Raw genomic sequence first — 27,833 nt, forward strand, 5'->3', positions numbered from 1 at the left:
GTATTCAAGTGCCTCTCATTCCAAAGGCCATTTCTGAGAAGTTCATAATTAGGGACAGTGCCCAGCTATGCCCATCTAAGGAATATAACTTAGTTTCTACAACACTTGTCAGCATTAACCGAAGTGGAAAAGACAAATACTGTAACACTAATTTCATAGTGTTACATAGTGTTACATAGTGGCAGGCCTAGGTCAGAAATTAAACCAGCCACGGAATATATTCCCCCAAATGTACTTAATTTATAAATAATAGATCTCTAAAACTTTTGCATAGATGTCGATGTGTCGTTCAAAAGTATTACAGTTCACCAGTCAAACTTTAGCATCTAGTAAAACTAATCTCTATGTGGAGCCTCCCTTACTCATTAGGCATATTACCATTCACAAACAAACTGAGTTACATTAGATAATTACCCCAAAGATCCTTTTCACTGAAAATGGCCTGTTGTGATGCTTGGATAGTGATTAACAGACTAAGAGTGCAGTGAGTTGTCTTGATATCACTTCAGAAAAGTGATTTCCTCCTTAATAATTCCCAAGATACATAAATATTCAATTAGGGTCTTTGAAATCTAGTTTTAATTGGGTATTCATTCTCCACCCAACTTCAAACTTAGCCTAAGCCAAGAAAGGTGTTTTATTAGTTCTTACTATAAGTAAAAAACAAAAACAAAAACAAAAACAAAAAAAAACACACAAACAAAAACAGAACTTTTCATGACTTTTAAAGTGGGAGGGTAAAATAAAGCCAAGATTATCTTTTACATGAAATTTTCAAATTTAAGAGCACTTAACAGACATACTCTAAAGCAATGAGGTGAAACATAATTGCATATCTGAATCACATGGGGAGTTGATTAAAGTTTTCTGGGACCCTTCTGAGACTCAGCAAATATAGTAATAATGACAGCAGCATGTAGTTGCATCTCCATTATTATGTGCCTGGAACTCTTTTAAGCACTTTGCATATATTTTCCCTTTAAATCTTCACAACAAGCAATGAATCAGGAACAACTGTTATGACCAATTAAAACATATCAGAAAATGGGGCACTTGGGTGGCTCAGTTGGTTAAGCGTCCGGCTTTTGATCTCTGCTCAGGTAATGATCCCAGGGTTCATAAGACTGAACCCCGCACTGGGCTGTGCACTAATGGTGCAGAACTTGCTTGGGATTCTCTCTCTCTCTCTCTCTCTCTCTCTCTCTCTCTCTCTCTCTCTCTGCCCCTCCCACTCAGATGCTCTTGCACTCTCAAAGTAAACATTAAAAAACATATCAGGAAATTGAGGCATAGAGAGATCCAGTATCTGACCCAAAGCCAAGTAAGTTATCAAACCTAGGCAAAGACACCACAGAGTCCCTTCTCTTCACCACCACACCATTCTGTCTCTCCAGATAGCAGAATATCCAGACCCAGGGCCCAGATTTTAAGTATTCCCAGTAACTCTTCTGCTACTGTCAGCAAATCAGGCTGGAGACCTGCATCTTTAAAATTTCTATTTCAGTAACTGGGAACCAAAAAACGAGAAACAAGCTTTCTACACTGGAAAGAGAATACTGAAAATGTCAAATAATAAAACATCCAACCTACTTGTGTCTTTTTAGAGTTTGAACAGTCTACTTATTTTTTCTTATCCTAGATGATTCCTTATATGGTCAGATGAAGAGACACTTGTAAGGACAAGGAGACAGATCTTGCAAAAGCCAACACCAGTGGTTCTTAGACCTTCCGGTCCCAGGGCCTTTTCACATGCTTAAAAACTAATGACCTAAAGCAACTTGATTGTGTTGATTATAGCTATCAATATTTATGTACTAATAGGTAAACTGAGAAAAATTTAAAACATAAGAATACACAAGCACACATGACATATGCTATCAGAGCAACGATGTCATCACAGATCATGTGCCTTCTGGAAAACTCCATAGTACACTTGTAAAAGTATGAGAGTAAGGGGCGCCTGGGTGGCTCAGTCAGTTAAGCCTCCAACTCTTGATTTTGGCTCAGGTCATCATCTCATGGTTGTGAGACTGAGCCCCCCATGGGGCTCTGTGCTGAGCATGGAGTCTACTTAAGACTCTCTCTCTCTCCGTCTTCCTCTCTCCCACCTCTCTCTCTCTCTCTCTCAAAAAAAAAAAAAAAGTATAAGAGTAAAGGCAAATAACATCATAGCATTGTTACAAAAATGTTTTCTTTTTCCATTTCTTTTTACATACTCTGAAGAGAGCTTCCCCTGAACCTGCTGTACAAAATGACCCACAAGTTTTACCAGAAAGAAATATTCAGTTGGGGGATTTAATTTTCCATCTCTGAGATAAGTTTCACAAAAAACAGAATTACCACCAATATTATTCCATTTAGATTCTTCAGTAATATGGACCAAATGGTAACTTCTTCAAATGTGTACATATAATCACTCTGATAAAGAAATTCATTAATACTAGAACTAAATTCTTGTTTTAAATGTCAGTAAGACATAAGCAAGACATAAATTATTAGGATCTACAGAATCTTCTATGATCAAATGTAGAAAGAACTCTCCTTCTTCCACCCGCGCCCTAAAACAAATGGAGAATCACAATTAATTCTGAGTAGATGGCTAATTTTTAATGTATTTGTTACTGCATGAGCACACTTCATAATTCTAAGAAAAAAGTTATAATGGCCACTTATGCAGTTGAATTAATTTTATAGGGCCACACAGATAGTCAGCATGACATTAAAGAGTTTTGAAGGGATATATGCACATCTTAGGACTCATAAACGCTATCTAGAGGCATGCTCACACTACTTTTTTAAACTGGCCGATAAGCAGCAATACCAAAATCACAATGAATGAAAAATCTGGATTTTTCTCCCCATTTATCAACAACAACAACAACAACAACAACAACACACACACACACACACACACACAAATGGAGACAACAAGGGGAAAATGTCAGGAGGACCTTACTTGCATTTGAATGTTCTACTTTATATTTTATTATAAAATAGACTTTCTATAAAGAAATTCATTTGCATTAAAGGACATAAATGCAATAATAATCTAAGTGTAAATATATCCTTCAATGTAAACAAAAGCTAAATTACAATAGAGCCTCTGTCTTCAGGGTTTCTCCCTATGTGAGCAAATTCATATTTGAATGTAATGCAAATCTAAGAAATCCAAGGGAAAACAGCCATTTGCAAAACTTAAGATCACCTCCCTCTAATTCCAACTGCTCTAGCCATCCATACCATGCTAAATTAAGGCTGCACATTTCTCAAAAATTGCTCTTTGTTCTTAAACACACAAATCAGTAAGTTTTCCTTACTGATTCCTGGGCAAAAATGCCCCCCTTCTAACAGTCACTGTCACTCTTGCTTGGCAACCCTTTTCAGGGAGTTTCAAGCAGCAGGTAAAGTGGTCCAAATGAAATCTGAAGAACAATTCAGTTTAGCATTGTATTATTTGACTAACTTCAACCTTTTTGCTTTTATAACATGTTTAAATCTCCTACTTCGGATTTCCTAGGCTACATACAGCTCACCAAAGAATCAAAGACAAATCAAGACCATAAAAAATTTGCCTTTCTTAATTACTAGAAACAATGCCAGCCACAGTAGCTGGAGCCAGTACGTCTCACACTTGCTATTATTCCCTGTGGAAAGGAATATTTAAATCTCCAAACTGTAAGAAGATCATTAAGAAAACCTTCCATTCATGTTTTTGAGGAGAGCTCTCACTCTGAAGGATAATCACACCAAGCCACTTAAAATGAGACATCAAAAGCATTTACCCATCAGGCAAATCACATGCTGGTTTATCACTCTTCAGGCCAGGGATGCCTGATACAGCCTAACAGGTCAAACTAAAATATTTAAATAGTTCACATAAACCTTTATACTGATCATTCCTCCCACCCCAAGTGTATAGAAATAGTCTAGGCCACCATACACACCAATGGAGCAGGTTATTGACTATTTAGTGATATGAAAGTGCTATGGAATGGCCTTCCACCACTTTGACACATTCACCTTCAGCTAAAGACAGCACAATAAATACACTGACAGACTTGGTTCTAATGACATCAGGACCTGTGGAATGTATGACTGCTAGCAAACGCAGGCTGCTAGGAAACAAAGAACAGATCTGATCAAATCTTCTAGTGTAAGGGCTGGGAATCATTACGATTAGATCTTCTGAAATGACAGGACAAGTGTCCCTTAATCTTCAGAAATATTTACAAGTGTAAAGACTTTAACACATATCCCCTAGATATCAAACAAATGTATGAAGCTAGAGCCTCATAAATTAAATCACAATTCTCTAAGTTTTCTATGAATATGACGGCCACTAGCAATCGTGCATAAAAACAGAACTTAATCAGAATCAAGCATCAGTGATTCTTTATTCCTTTTTTTTTTCTTTTTTGCAAAAGCCTAAGCTTTTTCAAGAAGTCAAGATCAAAAGAAAGAAAGAGAGAAAGAAAGAAAGGGAGAAAGGAAGGAAGGAAGGAAGGAAGGAAGGAAGGAAGGAAGGAAGGAAGGAAGGAAGGAAGGAAGGAAGGAAGGAAGGAGAAAGAAAGAATTAGAGTACCTGGAAAATAAGTACCCTTTTTACATTTACAGTGCTATACTTTTAAAAACAAAATAGAACACAGTCATTTGTGCCAAACACCAAAGCAGTCGGAGCTGATCTACAACTAAGGAATTTAGTAGCTTTTCATTACTGAAACTGAAAAGCAGGTTAGCTTTTTAACTTTTTAAAAACCATTCATCTTTGTACATTTTTAACCCTTGCTTTGGTGACAAAAAAAAAAAAGAGGGAAACAAAGCTGAGAGATATTTCAACACAAATATCCTTTTAGCTCCTACACAAATTATCTGGAAACCTCTTGGTGATGCTATAAAAGAACTGACAATTCTGTCTGTAATCCACGAACAGACAACTTGGGCGCCAGAACTCCGGGTCATTTGGTACCATTACAGACTGAAAAACAAACCAGGGAAATCTAGCTAAATTCTGTTTAATCTCACAGGGAAATGAAGAGCATTCTGCAAGTGAAAAATTACTAAAGAAGTGTGCCTTTGTAGATTCTACAACGACATTCTTTAACTAGTGTTGATAGCCCATATGACACTAAATTAGCAGACCGCCTATTTACTTCAGAGCAAAACCCAGAAGGCAGTTTTTCCTTCCTGCCAGAGTCTATGCGTCTCCTCATTTCCCCAGCAGCTGGCTGGAAGGATGTAAAATCAGAGGTGCAAGAAGGCTTATACTTCCTAATGAGTAATCCACCCAGGAAAGTAAACACAACAGACACCAGCAGGTTCGGCTGTAAAGGAGACTGTGGCAGGGGTGCTTACACGGTTGTTTACAATGTGCCCCAACTACCGCAGGCAGGGTCACACACAGGCACAGGGAGGAGACACCCAGAGGTGGCTCACACACCTCCAGTTAGCCCAATTTCTGGGGTATCTCTGGCCGTAAATAAAGCAGCGCGGGTTTCTATCAGACTGAAGGAAGTGACCAGAGAATTACAGGAACTAGGGTTGTGCTGGCTGGACTCGGCTATGTGAATGTGCCCCGGAGATGACTGTTCTATCCCTTGGTCCTCATCAGGGCCAATCTGGGGTGCGTCGAGCGCTGCACCAGAGACTCACGCGCGCCACGCATCTCGCGGAGGTGCTCCTCACGGGGGCAGAGGGGACACCGTGTGGCTTCCTCGCAACCCCTGTGGGGCCTCGCGGCCTCCTCAAACCAGATTTTCGAGTTAAGCGGATCCCAGGCGATTTCGATAAGCAAGATCAGCTCAACTAGCATCGGCTCTGCCATCCCCACAAATACCTCCGGCCATCCCCAGAGCGCGCAGGAACGCGCGCACACTGTCACGCACACGCCGACCCCACCGCCAACTGACCCTGGTAGCAGAGGTCGCCCCCACCCCTGGAACACACACCCACCTATAACTGGGGGCCTGGCACGCTCAGCCCTTGAGCTCCGGCCGGGGACCAGTGGCGGGGGCGCGGAGGCACCTACGTTCCCCAGAGCCGGAGCGTCCCCTTCTCCCGCCGGAGGCTCCGGGTCGCCCGCCCTCCTACCTGTAACCCAGCCGACCGCGGATACCAGTGCTCTTTCCACCCCGCCCTGGCATCCCCGGTGCCCCGATTCGTGCAACGCCGTCCCCCGCCCCGTGCCCACTCCCAACACCGCGCCGCCCCGGGCCACCCACGAAAGTAGCAGCGTTTTCCAACCAAAACCTCCTAACAAAGCCTGGGCAAGCAGCTCTAAACCAAACTGCCGTGAAGGGGACACCAGGGGCGGGGTACGGAAAGGCAGCGCAGCTCTGCCACTCAGGGGCGCGACCTGGGCAACCGCGGCCACCATGGATGCTCCAGACGGGCGTCTAGGAAGGATCACGGTGAGCTCGCCGCCCCTCAGTCCCCATCACCCCAGAGCGCAGCTCTCACCCGGTCCCTGTCTGCTCTCCAGCCCGCTCCCGCCTCCAACGGCACCAGCTCCGGGTCAGCGGAGAGAAGGCGCCCCCTGGTCTGCTTTCAGCCCCCACCAAGGGATGACACTGGGGTGAGAGTGGAGGGAGAATTCCCGGGGTGGAAATTCCAGTTCCTACTCCCAGCGTGTCGGACTGCGAATGCGCCGGGTCGGCTCTCCCCTTCATCCCTCTCCTCCGCCAAATCGCCCAGTTGCTGGAAGAACTCGAACCCGTGCCAAACCCCAGCGCCCACCAGCCAGGAGGCTCCCTTTCCCGCCCCGCATCACGATCGGATGAGTGTGCGTGCGGGCGAGTGTGTGAGGGCGACTGTGTGAGTGGGTGGGTGAGTGTGCGTGAATCCCGCACCCCCTCGGTTGCCCGCCCCGCGGACGCCGCCGCCTGCGCCGGGCCAGGGCCACCACTATTAGGAAGAGTGAGAAGAATAAATTACCTTTCGTAACCGCCGGTCCCTGAGATCGTCCCATCAGTTGCTCAACAACCTGCAGCCGAGTGCAGTTTCCACAATCCAGCCATGGAGCCCGGGGCAAAAGACCGGCCGGCCCCGGAGAAGACACCCCCACCACACGCCGCAAGGAATGATAACCACAGCGCAGAGAAAGCAGCAGGAGGGTGGAGACCCCAGCCAAAGAAACAACAACAAAAAGTCTCTCCTTCCCCCTTTCTTCTGCTACACAGCCACGGAGAAAGAGGAAGGGGGGGGGAAAGAACCAAAGATTTGTCTTCCTGTACGTTGTCTCGCTTCAAACACACCGAGGGGGTAAAAACGGAGCAAAGAGAGAGCAAGGTTCAAATGTCTCTCCCAGTCCACAGTTGCACAACTTCGGAGTCGGGCTCCGTCTCCAGCAGCGGCCGAGAGACCCAAGCGGCAGCTATTAACATGCGGCAGTCATAGCTGGGGCTGCTTCTCCTCCCGCTGCTGCTGCCGCCGCTGCCGCCGCTGCTGCCGCCGCCGCTCAAGAAAAGACGCTGCTGGAGAGACCAAAAATCTTCCACCATCCCCCCAGCCGATCTTTATATCCAGTTCTCCCACCCCACCCCCTTCTCTTTCTTTTTCTTCTTCTTCCTCGTCCTCCCCTTTCCGCTTGGGAAAGGGAGCAGTGGAATAGGTAGGGGGAGCCGCGACAGCCAGGGGTGGCTTCTTCTCCGCCAAACCCTCCTCCTTCTCCCGAGGTTTTCTCCCCGCGGAGGGTCTCCTCTGGCGCCCGCAACCTGCGCCGAGAGCCGGAGCGAGGGCCACGCAAACTCCTTCCCGAGTGCACGGTGGGGGCGCGCGGGCGGAGCGGGCGCCCGGCTGCCGAGGGCTGCGTCCCGGGGGTCGCGGAGCCCGGAGCCCGGGGGGTGGCAGATTAGCTCGCCGGCCGGGCCGGGCAGCTGCGGGCATGTGGGAGCTTCATCGCGCGGCCCCGAGCTCCGCGCCGCCGCCGCCGCCGCCTCTTCGGTTCTTTCTCTTCTTCGACTCTCCGAGAGCGAGCAAGGCTCTGGCGCTCTCCACACACGCACACTCACACACGCGCACACACGAGCGAGCTCCTGCCAAAGCAAACCGTGCAATCCGCGCGCGCGCACACCCGGAGAAAGAGGACGGAGGCAAAAAAAAAGAGAAGAAAGAAAGGGGAGGGGGCGAGTCACAGGCGGCGGCAGCGGCAGCTGTCGGAGCGGAGGCAACGAGCAGTCCGGGGAAAGCCAGCAGCGGCAGCGGCGGCGCCCACCCGGACCAGCGGCAGCATCTGCATCCCCGCTCCCGGGAACTGGGGCGAGCGGTGCCGGGCGAGCCGGAGACCCGGCGACGCGCCGAGAGCGGGTCGGAGCGCGGGCGCGCCGGGGCCGTGCAGCCTGCGCGCGGCGGACGCAGCCGGGGCCCGAGCCGAGGCCAGAATGAGCCGCGGGCTGGCGAGCGCCAAGAGCGCCGAGAGCTGGGGAGGGGGCTCGCGCGGGGGGAAGGGGGTGGCAGGTAAAACCCGGATCTGGAGTGCACTCGGGCTCCGCCGCGCGGACTCCACCTAGCAGCTCGGCAAACGCTTGGAGGTGGGAATGAGAGGGCTGCTACAAGAGGCTTCCCTTTCAGGGTTTGTCAAACAAAGGGTACATCTCCTCCCGGTTTTGAGGCACGCTTCTACCTCAGCCCCTCTCTCTCTGCCTCTCTTTCTCTCTGTCTCTGTCCCTCCCCTCTCGCACTCTCGCCCCTCTTCTTTTCCTCCACTCCACCCCAGGTGAGTAAACGTCAGAATGAAAGTCCTGCCAGCTTCTCCTTTTCTAGGTGCAGATTATTCCGTATTTTCATTATGCAGGTACCTAGTCTCGGTGCGTTTTCTGCCTTTGGTCCATTTTATGTTTCTTCAAACTTACCTCAACGTGCAAGTTCATTGCAGACTTTTAAGTATCCTCTGATAATCGGACGTGGGGATTTCATGATTTTATTTCATAATGTCAGTAAAAATTACCATAATGGATATAGAAAGGTGCCGATTGCAAAGCAATGCCTTCTGATGGTGGGGAAAGCCTTCTCAAGTTAACTGAGTGACCTTGGTCAATTACTGAGCCCCTTTGTGCTTTCTTTATAAATAAGATAGAAGGTTAAGCCGGTAATTTATAAGGTCTTTTCCTCCTCTAAAATTTCATGATCTAAAAAGACTAAGGTGTTATTTTCTGTACCAGTAAATTTGAGTTACAATTATGAGAGAAAGTAAGATTTATTATATGCATTCAACAAGCACATTATATCCAAATTGTATTTGAATGTATATATTCAGAAGGGTCTAATGCCCGTCCAGAGCTCTTCGGAGGTATAATCAACCACAGTACATCTGAAGAACCCAAAACCTCATTAGCATTAACAGACCATACCCAATACAAGTGACTATCAAAATCTCATGGGTTCTTCAAAGCTCAATTCCAGTGCCAAATGCTCCAAAAACCTTTTCTCACCAACCCCAATCAAAATAATCACCCCTTTTCTTATATTCCCATAGCACTTTGGTGGTATATCTAGGATAACACCCATTTCATTCTGTTTTTTTTTTTCTTATTATTCTTTTAAATAACGAGTAGCTTGTCTGTATGCCTCCTCAGATTATTGGATCTTCCTTAAATGCAAATTCCAAATTTTAATCTGTATAACCTTAGATTACTATGTATCCACAGTACTTTGCATTGTAATTCCTTTAAAAAAAATGGGAGAGGGCTTTCATGATATTGCTGGATTCTGACTGAGATGTTCACACACTTAAATTAGGCTACTTGAATTTGCCTAAAATCAGGCATCCATGAACTCCCCCGATTACATAAAGAAAATATAAACTGACATCTGAAGTCACTTGTTACTTAAATAATTTTGGAAATAGTAGGCTCTAGCCAGTTGTGACAAGAGGCTCTTATTTGTAAAGGAGGCAAGGGGCGCCTGGGTGGCGCAGTCGGTTAAGCGTCCGACTTCAGCCAGGTCACGATCTCGCGGTCCGGGAGTTCGAGCCCCGCGTCGGGCTCTGGGCTGATGGCTCGGAGCCTGGAGCCTGTTTCCGATTCTGTGTCTCCCTCTCTCTCTGCCCCTCCCCCATTCATGCTCTGTCTCTCTCTGTCCCAAAAATAAATAAAAAACGTTGTAAAGGAGGCAAAATGGAAAGTACCCAATTCATCTCCTAAATGGATATATGTGGAAAAGCAATAAAATAATAAAATGGGAATGAAAAGTATGGTATAGGTATTAAATGTTATTAATGGTAGCAGCAGAAATATAAGTAAACGGTACCTATAGACCAATTTTTAGAATCAATCTTATCACATCTTGACAGTTTCGGAGGTATATGAGAGAGAAATTAAATTTCAAATGGAAATTAATATTTCAAGAAATAAAATATATTAACTGAAAACTATATTATTAAGTTATTAAATATGAAACATAGTAACTGAAAAGTAAGCATATTAAGTCAAATAAGTAATTGAAAGTATTCACCAAAGAATTGATCACAAATAAAGTTATAGACAAAAAAAAAATGAAGAAGAAAGAACCAAAAAAGGCGGGGGGGGAGTGAGTAAAAAATAAGTTAAAGAAAAGCATGGAAAGGAAGAGAATAGGTTAATTATTTATACAATTTAATCAAATGTCAATGTAGCAGCTTTTATAGCAGCTACCTGTATGTTAGGCTCAAACTTCATGCTTTCAAATCCTCTTCAATCTGATAAGCATAGTCTTCTATATTTAAGACACAAAGCATCCTACTCCATTGCCAAGAAATCCATGACTGTTGCCAATATCTTTCTATGGTGAACCTTCTAGAAAAATAAAATCTAGTAAATTCTGTGCCTTATTTGCTACACAACTATATTTAACATTTTCTCAGGGACAAGATAGTATCCAAGATGATGACTGAGCAAAGATAACTATTATACATGGTAGTGCTGTGTGCTAGAGTGGGTTTTGAATATGATGGTACAGTTGACTTTAGCTCTATTAAAGTTGAAAAAAGTCAATATTTACCATGTGTAAAAGAACTCTCCTAAATTTAAAAAGCTGAATATCCAATGAAATAGGATAACCAATATGAACATATTTTAATAACTAGTAAAACTCGCTGACCAAAGGATTCTTTCAAATTAATAAATACACTAAGATCCCCAACAGGGTGAACGTGAAGAAAAGAACATAGATAATCTGTTCACAGAATAGGTAAACACAAATAAATAACCAATAAACGTAGAGAAGGATGCTTTGCCTATACAAACAATCCCATACATAAAAATTTACGCAATTACAAGATCTACCAGGTTTCATGTTTTGCCCAGGAAATTAGCTGAAAAGTAACAGGGGCCTACTCTATACTCTAAAAAAAAGTGTGTTGAGACAGGCATGCCCCTATGCTAATAACATACACTGACACATTTTTCTGGAAAGAAAGTTGAAAATATATGTCAACTGACTTATAAAATATGGATGTCATTAATCCAATGTTTCTATTTACAGATACAACTTCTACAGAAATAAACAGAGGTATGGACAAGGATTTTTTACAATGATATACATCTCAGTCATAATTGTTATGTAAGGGGAGTGAGTATGTGAGGTATGTATATATTCAGAGAGATCTTGTTTTTTCATGCTCAGTAAAAGCCCTCTTATCTGATTGGATTGGTATTTAGTTAGTGGGAAAAATGTTGGTTAAAGCAAAAAAAAAAAAATTTTTTTTTAATGACCCATACATTCTATTTTAGTTAGGATTCATTTTTGCTGCAAGCAACAGAAACACAAAATAACAGCAACCTAAACAAGATAGAAGGTTATTACTTTTTCAAGTGAAAAGTCTAGCAGTTGGTGATCCAGAGTTATTATGGCCCCCCAAAACATCCTGGGTGTAGATGCCTTCTTTATCTTCTTGTGTGGCCACCTATGACCTTTATTCCCAGTTTCAGTTCTAGCAATCATGCCTCCATTGCAAAAGCAAAGAAGAAAAGGAGGAAAATAAAGGTATACTCAAACCCGTGACGTTTTCCTAGAGCTGCACACACCATTCTCCTTTCATTTCATCCTCAGAAATGCTGAGATGGTAACACTTAGCTAGCTACAAGGCTAATGGAAAACACTGACTACTTCAGGCAATCATGTGCCCAACTCAAAATCAGATTTTTTCATATTTATCTTTTCCTCAGACTATAACTTATCCGTGTGCACCACCCTGAACAGAGCTTTGCATACATTAGGTTTTCAGTAACCGACTGAATGGCTAATGCAGACACTAGACAATGTCCCCTTCACATGAAGTGACCTTTTGGTTCAACTTGATATAAACGTTCACAAAATTTGAAATTACTGAGCTCTGCCATCAAGAAAAATACTCTCTAATACCTGATCGAATATCAGTGGACAGTTAATATTGTAAATGCTACTGGGCCCAGACACACTGACAAATCCAGGTAATCAGGATTAAATTACATCTGCAAAGCAGGTAGCAAATCATAGTACTCAGATTCCTAGTATGCCATGGCATGATGAGAATTCTAGGAGGCCTTGGGTTCACTAGAATATTGACTTAAATTTAGAATATATGGACTATCAACCTATTTGATTGCCCTAAGGGATAGCTTAAGTCTAAGAAGTGCCTGGTGATGCTCTCTGTTCCCTGGAATATACATCAAAGGGCCATTTAAAAGACTGTAAAATCTTACCCAGATTATATCGACCTGCTAATTTGGTATCTTCTTTTCTCTCCTGCCTCAAGCAATTTACCCTTATTCTTTTTCAACCCATAAGAGGATCTGTGTATTCTACATTCTTCAAGACCTGGAAGCTTATCTATACATATAGATAAGGTAAATCTAGATCTAGATATTTTTAAACTCTTTTAAGTTCATTTATTTATTTTGAAAGAGAGGAGGGAGGGGCAGAAAGAGAGGCAGAGAGAGAGAGAGAGAGAGAGAGAATCCCAAACAGGCTCTGCATTGTCATCACAGAGCCAGATGGGGGCTGGTATTCACAAACCATGAGACCATGACCTGAACTGAAACCAAGAGTCTGATGCTTAACTGACTGAGCCACCCAAGTACCTCTAGATATTTTTTTAAAACAGCTTCTCCTAACTAATCCTAAACTTTTCCAAATCCTTTTTTTTTTCCTTCCCAATGAAAGAGTCTCCTTAGAACTCTGTGACATAGTTTCGCTAATGTTTGCATACATGCATGTCAGTTTTGGAGGACTGTGAAAGAAACATGATGCTTCTTCTGTTTCTTTCCTTCTTCTCCTTCTCCTTCTCCTCCTCCTCCTCCTTCTATTTCTTCTTCCCCTCCTCCTCCTCCTCCTGCTTCTTCTCCTTCTTCTTCACCTTCTTCACCTTCTTCACCTTCTCCTTCTTCTTACTCCTTCCCCTCCTCCTCCTCCTTCTCCTTCTTCTTACTCCTTCCCCTCCTCCTCCTCCTCTCCTTCTCCTCCTTCTCCTTCTCCTTCTCCTTCTCCTTCTTGTAACTTTCCCATTGCCTTCCCTTAGATCCAACAATTAAATTACCTTTTATGGCTGCAAATTAGGTTCAACACCAAATATTTTCAGCCATATACTGTAAACGTTAGTAATAGAACACTGGCTAGGGGCTCCTGGGTGGCGCAGTCGGTTAAGCGTCCGACCTCAGCCAGGTCACGATCTCGCGGTCCGTGAGTTCGAGCCCCGCATCAGGCTCTGGGCTGATGGCTCAGAGCCTGGAGCCTGTTTCCAATTCTGTGTCTCCCTCTCTCTCTGCCCCTCCCCCGTTCATGCTCTGTCTCTCTCTGTCCCAAAAATAAATAAAAACATTGAAAAAAAATTAAAAAAAAATAGAACACTGGCTCTTACAGAAGTACTCAGCACATATACAAACACAGTTGTCTTAAAAGAAGCACATCACAGTGTCTAGATTCTAGATTCTAGAAATATGAAGATATTCAAAAACCAAACACTGTTTTCTTAAGGCCTCCTTCTTAAGAAGACAAATATGCTTGTACTTTGTAAATGAAAATATCATGGTCAACCAGAGATAATCAATAATGACTGCCATGTTCTCGAAAGGAAGGAAATAGACTTTTTGTTCCTTTGTAAAAAATTGCCACTCTGCTGGGTTCTGCTCGTCAGCCTCTCCTTTAAGACTATAGTAGACACCAAGAGTAGATATCTACCTCATAATTATTTCCCTTTCTCTAAGAATGGTTCCTACATGCGAGGTGACTTTGTCCATACTATATGGTCCTGTCGATTGGCCATGGTTGATTGGTTCAGTAAAGGCAGCCGACCCAAGCTTGGCTAATCAAAATCATTCTCTAGGATTTTTCAGACTATACTACCCAAAGGGTCTCAATATATCCCTGAGGGTGGAGGAAGCTCAGCAGCTATCCACGGCCATATATGCTGCTATATCGTGCTACCTAAACCTGACTTTGTGCAATAATTTCCTGAAGAATGCAGTCAGATTTTTAAAATGGTTAGTCTTAATCAGAACTTCTTTTTCTTCTGCACCTATATATAAATTCTCAGATAAGATGTACTCAAGGGGAGATTTTTCTAAGTGCATGTTGTTATAGTGCTAACATGCAATCTGTGTTATGTTGGTACCTAGGAAATTAGGTTCCCCTTAAGATTGCCTACTGGATTTTCCAGAAAGGTGAACTCGTAGAAAACATATTGCATTATTCTTCTGGGAATGTTGGTCACATTATTTTTGTAGGACTCCCAGTTAGATGATTTTCTCATTTCTGGTATCTGCTTCAATCATACACCTCACTTCTTATAAAAGCAAAATGAGACGTGGTAGGAAAAATAATGGCTGTTGTCTACTTGGCAATAGAGTACTTGCCCATAGTAGATATTCAGTAAATGTTTGGCGAATGAAATAATTCAAGGTGAGTGTTACATCATATATACTATCAAATACATAAGGTATATCTATTAAACTATGTCCAATTAATATTAATATATCTATCATTCTATTAAGATTATATATTAATAGAAGTTGTACATCTAAATGAGAGCCATCAAATTCAAATTAGTCACCTTGACTAGGGTAGGCAGCCATTGCTCAAAACAAATTGAACTCTTTCAAAATCATTTTATACTATAGCATGCTTTGGAATAGCCTTACAACATTAGCAAATCTCTTGCTTTTAAAGTACATTTGATTTTTTTGTTGTTGCTGGGCTAATGATTTCGATCGACTTAAAAAAATCATCAGCATTAAAGAATTGTATTAGAGCTTGGAAATCATCTAATTAGTGATCAAGCCAGGGGATAACATTTTCTGTTCAGAATAAATAAAATATGACTAATTCTTTCAGTCGATTAATTTTAGACTATAACTTCTTTTAAGTAATGATCATCACCTGCTATGGGATGGGTCTAATCCTCCCAAGAAACCAGCAACATATTAGGCCCATTTTATTAATAATAATACTAAGATTCCGATACTGTATACGGTATAATAACTTTCTCAAGGCTAAACAGTCAGTAGAATATACCATTTAGACAAGTTTATCTTACTACCCCTCTGCCTGTATTGGTAGAGATCCTAAAAGCAAGTTTTCACAATGAGATGCTCCCTCCTCAGCTGCAGTTCATTGGATCATGGAAGGGTGGAGGTAAGTTGCTTGATCACCAAGCTAATCAAGTCTTGTACCTAGGGAAATTGGAATTGGGGTTGAGAGGGTCATTGTTTCTTTCTCTGAATTGGCCATGTAAATGACCAAACTGTGGTGTGACCCTTTTTTCCTGCCGTATTAATTCAAGAATCAGAGGTGGTTCACTCTTGAGGAGAGATATAGACTATTCTATCATCAGTTAAACTTGCTTTTCCACCCAGCAGAAGCGATGAGAAGGCTAAGTTGCAGAGAGAAGATAAAATACACTCACAGAGAGGAATGTAGATAAACCGCAGAGAGAGATTTTGAATGGCTTTCTGGGCCCTGGTTCTATTTCTTTCCTCATATCCAGCTGCATTTCTGTACTTAATTGGAAAATAGCCCTAGTGGTGTTGTACTACATTCTTCTTTTTGATGAAGCCAAAAGTAGTTATCAGTGGGTTTTGTCTGGTCATTTCTCTCCTCACACTTCTGGAAATAGTATACCTCTTCCTTGGGTGTCCTTTTCCTCTTCTCTTTATATGTTGGTAATGATCTGTCCATTTTGATACCCAGCCTACAGAGGGAAGGCACATGATCGAGGCCAAATTGGATACTGTAAATAGTTCTCTCCATGATTTGTTACAGATGACCACATGACTTAAGCCTGAATATTCAGATTACTTTCCTGTGATTTTTTTTTATATGAGCAAATTTTCCCTCCAGATGAAACACATCTGGAGGAATGTGTATAAATGGTATAAATCTGAAGTATTTATTTATTTATTTATTTATTTATTTATTTATTTATTTATATTATTTCAAGCGCGCTCTCTCTCTCTCTCTCTCAGGGATTTAACAATTAGAAAAATAGAATAATAACTTTCCTCCAATTTCTCTCACAAACGGTGAAGAGATTGAATGTATACATGCTAATAGCTTGGTATATTCTTACCTTAAATTATTTAATATTAGATTTAAATGAGATATATTAGTGGACACCTGGGTGGCTCAGTCGGTTAAGTATCCAACTTCAGCTCAAGTCATGATCTCACAGTTTGTGAGTTCAAGCCCTGCATTGGGCTCTGTGCTGACAGCTCAGAGCCTGGAACCTGATTTCAGATTCTGTGCCGCCCTCTTTGCCCGCTCCTCCCCTGCTCTCACTCTGTCTCTCTCTGTGTCTCAAAAATAAAAATAAAATGTTGAAAAAAAATTGTAGTGAGATATATTAGTTATATAAAAGGTTATGGAATAACATTCCAAATCTATACCGTACATCTTACACTAAGGTATGCATACTGTGTTTCTGATTCTATAATGGTTGGGATAATCCTGGGTCAGGACTCTATCATGGAAAGTGGAGCCGGGGGGGGGGGGTGATATATAAGCCTTTTACACAAAGCTTTTGAGGTTGTACTGGACAGACTATAGGTAAACAAAAAGAGGGAAGGTTTCTTAGCATTTTATTTATGGGCCTGCATGATCCTTACCATATCCACTCAGATTCTGTTCACAAGAACTCAGTCATATGGTGACACCCAACTGTAAAGGAGGTTGGCATATATACTCTAGCTTTGGGTCCAGGAAGAAACCTATGTAAGTTTATAAGCAACTATGCAGCTCTTGCCATATACTCTTTTGGTGGTTCTGAAATAAAAAAAATTGCGAAAGAATATGGAGAATTGTGTAGCCCAATCACTGCCAAATAATTGAAGTGATATTTAGGCTACATGACATGGTACAAAGAGCTCAGGATGTGAATTCAGAAGACTGTATTTTCAGTTTTGTTCTTACCACTGACTCACTCTGTACTGGGAAAGTCGCTTAATATTTCTAGACTTTATTTTCCCTATCAGTAAAATTTGTATTAAAATATCTGTCCTACCAGGGTTCTTGGGTGGCTCAGTCAGTTAAGTGTCTGAGTTCGGCTCAGGTCATGATCTCACAGTTTGTGAGTTCGAGCCCCACGTCAGGTTCTGTGCTGACAGCTCAGAGCCTGGAGCCAGCTTCAGATTCTGTTTCTCCCTCTCTTGCTCTGGCCCTCCCCTGCTCATGCTCTGTCTTTCCCAAAAATAAACATTAAAGCAATTTTTAAAATATCTGTTCTACCTACACTACAAGTTTATTGTGGCTACCAAATTAAATATATTATAAATGTAGAGTGCTGTTCAAATGGAAGATCCTTCTTAGGACACACATACACACACACACACAACTATGCTATTTGCACACATAGAATTCCATGTGTATACTCTACTTCCCATGTTTTCCCATGCTGTTTGACTCCTCTATAATGTAATAACCTCTTTCAGGGATGCTATGAAACACCTTACATTGTCCTTCTCCCTAGGACCAAAGTATTCATTTGCACAGCTGGAGGAATGTAGGCTGCTCACAAATGAGTCCCTCAAGTATTTCCCTCTCTCTGCTGAAGGGAGATGTCTTACTCAAGATTTTGTTGCCTCCCCAGAGGTCAACCTGTATTCAATACCTTCACAGGGGTATTTATAATAGGCCTATTTCCTATTTCATGATGATTCTGAAGGACCATCCCAGGTTCAGTGAGCCCCCACTGGAGTGCCTGAGGGCTCTACTGCTGTTCCACTTTTTCCTCCTAAGTCCTTCTCCCCCGCCCCTCCCTCCCCCACCTCCTCATGCCCACCCTGTATTTTTCCTGAGAGCACTCCTAGATACATCTCTTATTTGCAATCCTCTGTCTCAGAATCTGCTTCCCAGGACACTTGACCTAAGATAGGCTTCTCATTCCTATCCTTGACCTCGCTATAGTTTGTTCTCAGCATTCAGCCGGAGAGATGCTGTTAGAACTAAATGCTTATATGTTTCCTAGAGTCACTATAAAAAAGTACCACAAAATGGGTGTCTTAAAACAACAGAAATTTGTTGTTTTACAGTTCTGCCAGAAGTTGGAGCTCAAGATGTCAGCAGAGCTATGCTCCTTCTGAGTGTCTGAATCATATCTTTCCTTGCCTCTTCCTAGCTTCTGATGGTGGCCATCAATCCTTGTCATTTCTCGGTCTGCAGCTGCATTGCTCCAAACTCAACCTCCGTCATCACATGGCATTCTTCCTGGGTCTCTGTCTTTTCCTTTTCTTGTAAGGACGCTGGACATACTGAATTAGGGCCCACCCTAATGACCTCATCTTAATCTGATCAGATCTTCAAAGACCCTATTTCCAAATAAGGTCATATTCACAGGTACCTGGAGCTAGAACATCAGCATAACTTTTGAACATCAGCATTCAACTCATAACAGCAGTGCCCCAAATCCTCCACTTACTCCCTATATCACTCAGAGTAAACCTGAAGTGGCCTGCAAAGCACTATTCAGTCTGTCCCCTGAAAGCTGAATGGCCTGATCTTCCACTCCTCTCCTCTCCTAGAGATCACTTTCCTGCAGCCATAGTAGCCTCCTTGTTGCTTCCTCACTTGCCAGACACACCCCCATCTCAGGGCTTTGCATCTGCTTATCTGTTTACCTAGAATGTTTTTCACCTAGAGATCTCTGCACCACTCTTTACCTAACCTACTACTAATTTGTGCACAAATGTTGCTTCTCGGCGATGCTTTCTCTAACACTCTATTTAAAATTACAAACAACCTTATCCCACACTCTATCGCCAACCATTTTTTCCCTCCATAGAACTTCTCACCTTTTTTAAAAAAATGTTTATTTATTTTTGACACAGAGAGAGTGAGAGACAGAGTGCGAGTGCAGTAGGGACAGAGAGAGGGAGACACAGAATCCTAAGCAGACACAGATTCCGAATCAGCTGTCAGTACAGAGCCCGATGCGGGGCTTGAACTCGGGAACTGCGAGATCATGATCTGAGCTGAAGACACTCAACTGACAGTCACCCAGATGCCGCATCTCACCTTCTAATATACCATGTAATTTACTTCTTCATTGAGTTTATTATAATCTGCAGTATGACTTCTGTGGTCTCAAGGCAATTTTGCCTTAATGGCCTCTTCCTCCATTAAAAAAATATTTATAATTGTATTTTATGGCTGCATTGATATAAAGAAAAATATGATCCAGGGTGGATGCATTATTGTAATATTCACATTTTTTCTGGTTTTAAAAGAAATTACAATTAAAACATTTTTGTGGGCCTCCAGAAGGATCCTGGGCATTAGGCCCCATGTATAATGGATAACTTGGCCCTGGGTTTATAACTGCTTCCCCATCAGAAGGTAGGCTTTTGGAGGACAAGGACTCTTGTCTATTTTACCAATTGATATTTCCCCAGCAAGTAAAACAGGGCCTGGCATACAACAATGTTCAATAAATATTTGCTGAATATACAAGTGGCTAAAAATATCATTTTGATTTTCCATTAGTTTGCCATTCCCTTAGTGAAATAGGTTTGTGTGGCCTAACCTAGAATGTACTGTTATTTCCACTTGAATACTTAAAACTTCAAGAATAATTCTTTAAGAGCCTAAGCAATCTTTGAACTAACCATAGGACTCCAACTTTATACAACTCTTGGGAACCATGGGAGTGAGCTAGAGGAGTTACTCTTCTGTATCTGTTCTTGGTGCTCTGTAAAGTTCTATGCTCTGTCTGGAAGTTATTACAAATACTATGAGGAACATTTTTTTTGAACTTAAAAAAACTTCCTTAAACAATTATAAGAAAAAATCTTGCTAGCTTGAAATAAACCATAATATTGAAATATCTTCTAAGTAACGAAATAAGTCATGAAAATGCTTAAGATAATTTTATAAAACTAAACTAGTGTGGTTGCCATATTACAGAGATTCATTTTAATGAAAAAAAAGAAAAAAAAACTCCATGAAAATTGGTGGGTCTCAGGTGGTAGAGCAAGGATAAGAGAATGACTAAATTTGATTTGTATTTATTAGAAAAGGGGAGATCAGACCTTCAATTTGATTTGGGAAAACCGAAGTTAAACTTGCAGGGGTAAAATATAGCTTATTTTTTACTGAAGAATCTTGGCACTTATGAATTTCTTAGGATAAAATGTGGCCACTAAAACCTTTTTGAGAGGAAATGTTATTTCATGGGAGACGAAAATCATTACAGTGTGGCATACATTTAATAATATGAAGAATATTCTAATTTACAGCTGATGAGGAACTTTCATGGTGGTTTTCTTACCCTTTCTGGAACTACTGTGAAACTTCCCATTTGTTCTACAGGCAGCAGTCTTATTTGTTTTTCTTGGAACTTGACTAACAGTCAATATTTAGGTATATATGTCTGTCCCCCATTAGACTGTTGGGGGAAGCATGAGCAGTTTATTTTAGTACATATATCACCCAGCATGATGCTTTTCATACTGAATAGATATTCAATGAATGAACTGTTGAATGTGAAATGATTTAACAACTATGGACATGGGGTGATTTTCTTAAGCTTGTTTTCATTATATAAATATTTAAGAAATTCTTTCCTTTGAAGGTTTCTTTTTTGCTACCTGACATGTATCTGTTTCATTTACCTGCTTAAGATATGGGGTCCCAACCCTGTCAGAGTAGGGCAAAAGATGGACCCATTATCTACTTATCTAATACTTTCCTGGAAACTTGCTGGGGACATTACCTACATGATCTCACTTAATAATAACAACAACTTAGAGATACAGGAATTATATACTTCATATGATAAATTAAAAAAGGCCAGGGCTGACTAATACGCTCAAGGTCAAACAGCCAATAAGTTAAAGGGTGAAATTCAGTCCTAAATCTGTCTAATACCAAAACTTACATTCTTTCTCACACAAACAAAAGATCAGCTCTACAAAGCAATATGACATTTAGGAATGGAGCATGCTTTTAAGGCAAGATATTGAAAGATAACATAATGAATTTTTATAAAGTAGCTTAAATTTTAATTCAGTAGCCACTACATTAAAATAAGAATTTTGAATCATAATGATCTGCCAGAGAGACCTATATGAAAATAATGAATACATTGCTAAGAAAAATGAAGACATTTACAGTGACAGATACTGGTCCATGGAATTTTATATCATTTTTACATCCGTATTTTGTCATGTCCAGGTCAATTGTGAAAATGATTCTACTACTTTTATATTCTTTGTGCTTCTTTACCTTTTGTGATGATTTATTTCTGCCTGTCTCCTTTAGTCTTATATGTCGCATCTTCACTTGCGTTGCTGATTTTTTTCTATCTTACTTCTATGAATTCATTACTTATCCAAAGTTTCTTTATATCTTCTTCTTCTTTTTTTTTTTTTTTTTTTTTTGGTCCTCCTGAAAGAGCTTATTACAATACTATCTGTGTGATTCAAAGAAGTCCCAGTGTAGACCCATGCAATGCTTCTTCTCAGATTTCAGAGCTAGGGAAATATCTCTTTCCTGATAATTTGGTTTTCTGCCTTATTAGCTATTGAGAGTGATGTATCCTATTATATTTCCCTTTTGCTTTGAATGCCTGAAAGGTAAGCATTTGGTTTTGTGCACAATAGCAATAGTTTCCCTAGACTTCGTTGTCTGGGATGATTATTGTTCCCATCATTACTTGTCTGTTGTCATTGTTTAAATGATGTTACGGTTTTCTCATGTGTGACCTTAATCTGTAAGAGACCTCCCTTTCTTTTTGGAGGTAAGAAAAAGAGAAAAAGATGAGGAAAGAGACTGAAAGAGATAGAAAGAGACGTGGGAAAATTAAACATTTTATCGGTTTTGCATCAAATTTGGTTCTGCCCTGTTTTTTCCAATTTAAGTTAATAATTTCTGTCTTGCTTTGTATGCAACTTCGAGTAGCTGGGACAACTGATTTACTCTTTTGTGCTTGACAACATGTGTTCGTATCTCATGTCCTTTAGGAATGGAGCATTTCTTTATTTTGTCAAACTTTTTCTACAGCCTGTCTTTTTCCCAGATTGGAGCCTTCTTTCTGAATGCCAGATCTACACAGGAGGTCTTGTTATCCTTGGCCAGATAGCCCCAATTCTGAATATGAGCCTCTCTGTCCATCTGTCTGTTGCTATGTATATGTATGCACACACACCTGTATGCACACATGTTTAACATACACACATATGCATGTTAATGATCTTAAGAAAGTCTAATAGAAGGTGCCGGTGTGTATTTATATTAATGCTAAACACTGTCTGCGTTGTTTCTGTTATCTGTGCCATATTTTAGTTGGTTGGCTTTTGCCTTGCTATTTGCCTTTCAATGTCCCTTTTACAACACAGCATCTATGTCTACTTTGAGATTCATGCCCACCACTGCCAGCTTTAACACACAGCAGGATAATCTGGTTTCATTTTAAATTCTTTTATCTCTCTAAAAAGTTAGAAGGAAACATTGCTTTATAGCCCTTTAGTTTGGTTTGGACTTTGACGCTATGTTGATAGTAGATTAGGTCAGCCTGCCTGCATGTACCTACATATGTTTATACGTATATACTTACATTCTGCCATATCCAATAAAAAGAATATTCCATTCTACAAATTAGTTGTGCCACTGACATATTTTCCTTCTCTGATTCAGTTCATCAGAACTTTACTGGGTCTCTACCATGTACAAGGCACTACACTAGCTCCATAGTAACAAATACAAATAAGATGTGAAGTCTGTTCTTTATGGAGTCATGGTCCATGCTGGAGACAAAAATACCTATGATATAAGTGGAGAGAGATATGGGTCTTGACAGTGATTCAGATTTTGTGGCTGACATGTTTCCTAGTGGCACACTTCAGGGTTAGACCCAGGGACTTGTGTGAGTTTCAGAGCACTAGCTGTCACTGTCACCTGTTTCCCCATTAAAAATTTTTTTTTAATGTTTATTTATTTTTGAGACAGAAAGAGACAGAGCATGAACGGAGGAGGGTCAGAGAGAGGGAGACACAGAATCTTAAACAGGCTCTAGGCTCTGAGCTGTCAGCACAGAGCCCAACGCAGGGCTCGAACTCACGGACCGTGAGATCATGACCTGAGCCGAAGTCGGCCACTTAACCGACTGAGCCACCCGGGCGCCCCTTTTTTTATAGTGGTGGTAGTACTGGATTATTTTAGGAATAATCTTGAATTCAAACACATGTATGCTGGCATGTGAACCTGAATAGATTACTTACCCTCTCTATAGCTCATTTACCTGTTAATAATATGCAGTCATATGTATTTATTAAATGTATAAATATTGTCATATAATGTATGTGCCTGGCACAAAGTTGTCTTAGAGGATACGGTGGTGTATAAGACACGTAAGTTTCTGTTTCATGAAGATTAAATTTTAAAAGACAACCATACTGGCCCAACTGTAGTAATATAGAATTTCATACACAATATATAGTTTACTAAAGCAATATTTTATGTAAGTATTATTGCATATTTGAAAGATATTCAATATATTCTAGGTATTTATTTTTATTTATAGGTAATAAAAAGTGAACTTTTTCTTGCATCATGCAGAAATCAAGATATCACAAAGTATTACATATGTCATATGTATTTAATGTTTTATCTCAAGGTAGAGAATACAATATAGTAAGTGTTTGTGGCAACTTTCACTCAGTGCAGAGATGTCACTGCTTGATTTGACATTTCACTGATTCTTGAATCTGGCAGTTGAGATGAATACCAGAGTTCCTAACATGCTATGTTCTGGGTTTTAAATCACCTTCTGGCTCCTCTATTATTCTCTGAACTTAATAAAGACATTATGCCCATGTGTTTTCCAGATCTCATAAAGCGTAAGGCGGTGTAACCTAAGGTGCTGGAGGAAGGAGTCAGTAGATACCTTAGAATGGCCCCTTTCATCCTGATCACAAGGCGTGGGACATTAACATGGATCTATGCTCTTCTCCAGCAGCTGGACCCAGGGTAACTTCTGAGAAATGCTGACCTCTGCACTGACTTTATGCAGAGATGAAAGAAATGTGTGTGCGTCTTAAAAGCAGTGATTAAAGATTTGTCGGACTTTCTACTATTCTTTCATCATTTACCCAAACCTATGAGTGTGACAAAGTGTGTGTCATTAGAAGGCTTTTGTTAAAAAGTAACCACATGAGATACACGTGATGATGTGTGAAGGTTCCCCACCCCCAAAAAGGTTTGTTAAGAAGTTTCAAATACTAACTTTTAGATCATCAGTAACATTTTACATCAGAAAGACAGTGTTTCTGAATGTAGATATATTGGGCCTCAGTTTACTTGTCTGTAACTCAGGGCCAATAATAGAGGGTCCTTGTGATTATTAAATAAGTTAATAGGTATGAAGTGCTTTGAAAAATACGTGGCAATAGAAAGTGCCCCCCCACACCCCAGAGAGGAAAAAGGTAAATAACTTCACCCAAGTCATGCTGCTTGTTACTAATTACCTACACTGCAAGAATTGATGTATGTTTCTTGACTTATAGTTTAGCAAGAAGTTGAGAAAGATACTATACAAGTGATGTTAATTTTATATGCTCACCGTGTTCAGCCACTGAGATTTTGGCATTCATCTCTTAGGCAGCCTGTGTTACTAGAACTATTACCCAAATTGTACTTAGAAGTGAGGAGAGGTGTAACAACAACAACAACAACAACAACAAAAACAACAACAACAAAAGCCTAAAAGATATATCTCTTAGCTTGGTAAGACTTCAGTGGATGGCAAGAAAATTTGTGTAAGAGGCTAGAAAGATGGAGACCCAAGGTATACAGTGGCAAAATATCTGGCAAGACCAGCTGCAAAATCCTGGAAGGTGAACTGTATGTTTACCAAATCTGCATCCATCAGAGTACCCGAATAAATTAATGAATGGGCAACGCCTCTACCCACCTGTTGTATTTTAAATGAGTGAAAAATGAAATTCTACTTTGTTGGTCATTAAAAATTTAGGTTCATATGTTATTGCAGGTAGTGCCACGTAAACTAATACCGTCTTTTGTGTAAACATCAATTCATTACTTTGGTCTTAATTTTTTCTATTTACCAAATACTTTCTTACTACAAGTTACTTGAATTTTGTGATGTTTTAATCCAAAATTATTTGAATTACTATTAATGAAGGGTACAATTAAGCACTTGCTTTTTGCCAGGTACTGTGCCAAAATATTTAAATAGTCTCACTGGCACTTTATAGTGTGACCCACGGCAGATGTACAATCTTTATTCCTTTTTACAGATGGGACAACTAAGGTTGAGAAAGCTTAAGTAACTTCGTTAAAGTTATAGGTGGTACATGAAAATTGTTAGTCACTTAGGATAAAGTTATCCTGTTGGCACAGGATAAAGATGAGGTCGATGATACTCAAACTCGTGAGTGTGGATGACATATTTTAGAGACAGTATGTTGTATGGGAAATAAATAAAACAAAAAAGAGGAGACAAGAGAAAAGAGCCTGGTGCAGTACTCGAGAAGTAGCTAACTTTAAAACATGGGTAGAGTAAAAGAAGCTGTCAAATGAGAGTGATCAGAGAGTCTGAAAGGTGGGAGGAAAAATAGAAGAGTATGATTTCATGAAAACAAGGAAAATGAATGTTTCAAAGAGGGAATAATCAAGAGCGCTAAGTGTTGAAGAGGGGGCAAAGAAAAGGACCAAATGATGAGTTTCCTTTAGAATTATAAGTAAAAACGTGACCTTGGCAAGAGCAGTGGAAGAGAAGGAGGTGAATCACACTTACGGTGCAGTGAGCTGTAAGTGGAGGTAAGGAAATGAAGACAGGAAGTAGAGACAACATTTTGAAGAAGTTTGTAGAGAGAAAAGAAGTATAAGTTAGTAACTGGGGTGGACTGTGGTGTTGAATTTTGGGGTTTTCTTTGGGGGGGTGTGGGGGAATGTATTGGGAAGAAATAGGAGAGGCTGATGATGTAGAATAGAGAACAGGTAATTGAGCAAACATGAACGTCTTCTGAGAAAGCCAGAAGAATACAATCCAATATGTGGAACAAAGATTTATCTTTTAATTTGAGGAAAGGTGAAAAGGATAGAGGGTGATATAAGTAAGTAGAATTATTTTAGCTAGGGAAGTTAAGACATTTTTTTGCTGGTGTGTTCCATTTTCTCTCCAAAGAAGGATATAGTCAGGTGGCTGAGGATGAAGACTGTTGAAGGTTTGAAGAGCGTGGGCATGATTTTAAATATCTTCAAAAACTAGAAAGAGAGCTGCTAGTAAAATATAGACATAATAATACAGGTCTTCAGTTTGGAGGAGCCAAATGAGGTTGAAAGCTAAACGCATACAGATCAAAAGCACTAAAATTTTGCATACTCTTTGATCTACTATGTTTGGACTAGAAATTTATACTAAATGAGTAATTACAGATGTACCCAAGATATCACCATGAGGATATCCACAGTAGAATTGAGGATATTGAAAAACTGAAACTAACTTAAATACTTACTGGTAAAATTATGGTACATTTGTAAGTAGAATATCATGAACCCATTAAAAATTGTGTTTTAGAGGGGTGCTTGGGTGGCTCTGTCATTTAAGTGTCCGACTCTTGATTTCAGCTCAGGTCATGATCTCATGGTTGGGTTCATGAGATCAAGCCCTGTATCAGGGTCAGTGCTGGGCATGCAGCCTACTTATGATTCTCTCTCTCCATTTGCTTCTCTCTGACCCTTTCAAAAGAAGTGTTTTAGAATATCTAACATCTAGAAATATGTTTATAATATTCTAATGAAAAGTAGAGGCTGTAGAAAATAACACTCAGTATGATTTTCCTTTTTTTATAAAAATAGATGTACTTACTAATGCAAACAAAAAAAAGCAGTGTTAAAAGTGGTGACTTCTACATAATGGGATTACATGTGACTTTTTAAATTTTTTCTTGTGTATGTTTATACTTCTGTTATAAGCATTTATAATACCTATCATTAAAAATACCTAAATGTTTAGAGAATTTATTAAGGATTTAGTGAGAACCTAAAATATGACCTATGACATAGTACAGATACCCCAAACCATTGTTGTGGGGAATATTATTCCATGTGCTGTTAATAGGTATCTCTAGGGGCAAATCCTCACATAGGTTTGGAAAGTTTTGTTTTAATTAAGATTTCATAGGCATGACATAATGTTATGAATACATACAACTTCTAGTATGCTAATTTTCATTGGGAATCTTCTTTCCCAATTTTAGTTGCCACTGAACCCTTTTTGCATGAAATAAGGGTTATCAGTCCCTAAGACTATAAATGTTCTCTACATCGGGTGCCTTGTTGTCATGAGACTGGCAAGAGCAGGTACATGACATTTTGTGGGTTGATGACGATTGTCAGTTTTTCGAAATCCATCTTCAAGAGGGCACAACTCAATG

The 27,833-nt window shown here is 40.6% G+C and overlaps 1 protein-coding gene and 1 long non-coding RNA gene across 30 annotated transcripts in view; one reads left to right on the forward strand and one right to left on the reverse strand.

Annotated features, from left to right (window-relative positions):
• The window catches only part of ADGRL3 (adhesion G protein-coupled receptor L3), an 823,449-nt gene extending 815,939 nt beyond the window's left edge, over positions 1 to 7,510 (reverse strand). For all 29 annotated transcript variants that reach the window (XM_045056306.1, XM_045056308.1, XM_045056303.1 and 26 more), the window contains exon 1: positions 6,931 to 7,510. The gene's annotated coding sequence lies outside the window, so the exon portion shown is untranslated. The remainder of the gene's footprint in view (positions 1 to 6,930) is intronic.
• Positions 7,511 to 10,524: 3,014 nt separating this feature from the next.
• Positions 10,525 to 24,503, forward strand: LOC109499147. The gene is made up of 2 exons (XR_006597059.1): positions 10,525 to 12,797; positions 24,261 to 24,503. It is a non-coding gene; the product is annotated as an uncharacterized LOC109499147 (long non-coding RNA).
• Positions 24,504 to 27,833: the final 3,330 nt, after the last annotated feature.

This window comes from Felis catus, chromosome B1, assembly GCF_018350175.1.
Source record: "Felis catus isolate Fca126 chromosome B1, F.catus_Fca126_mat1.0, whole genome shotgun sequence".
Lineage (NCBI taxonomy): Eukaryota > Metazoa > Chordata > Mammalia > Carnivora > Felidae > Felis > Felis catus.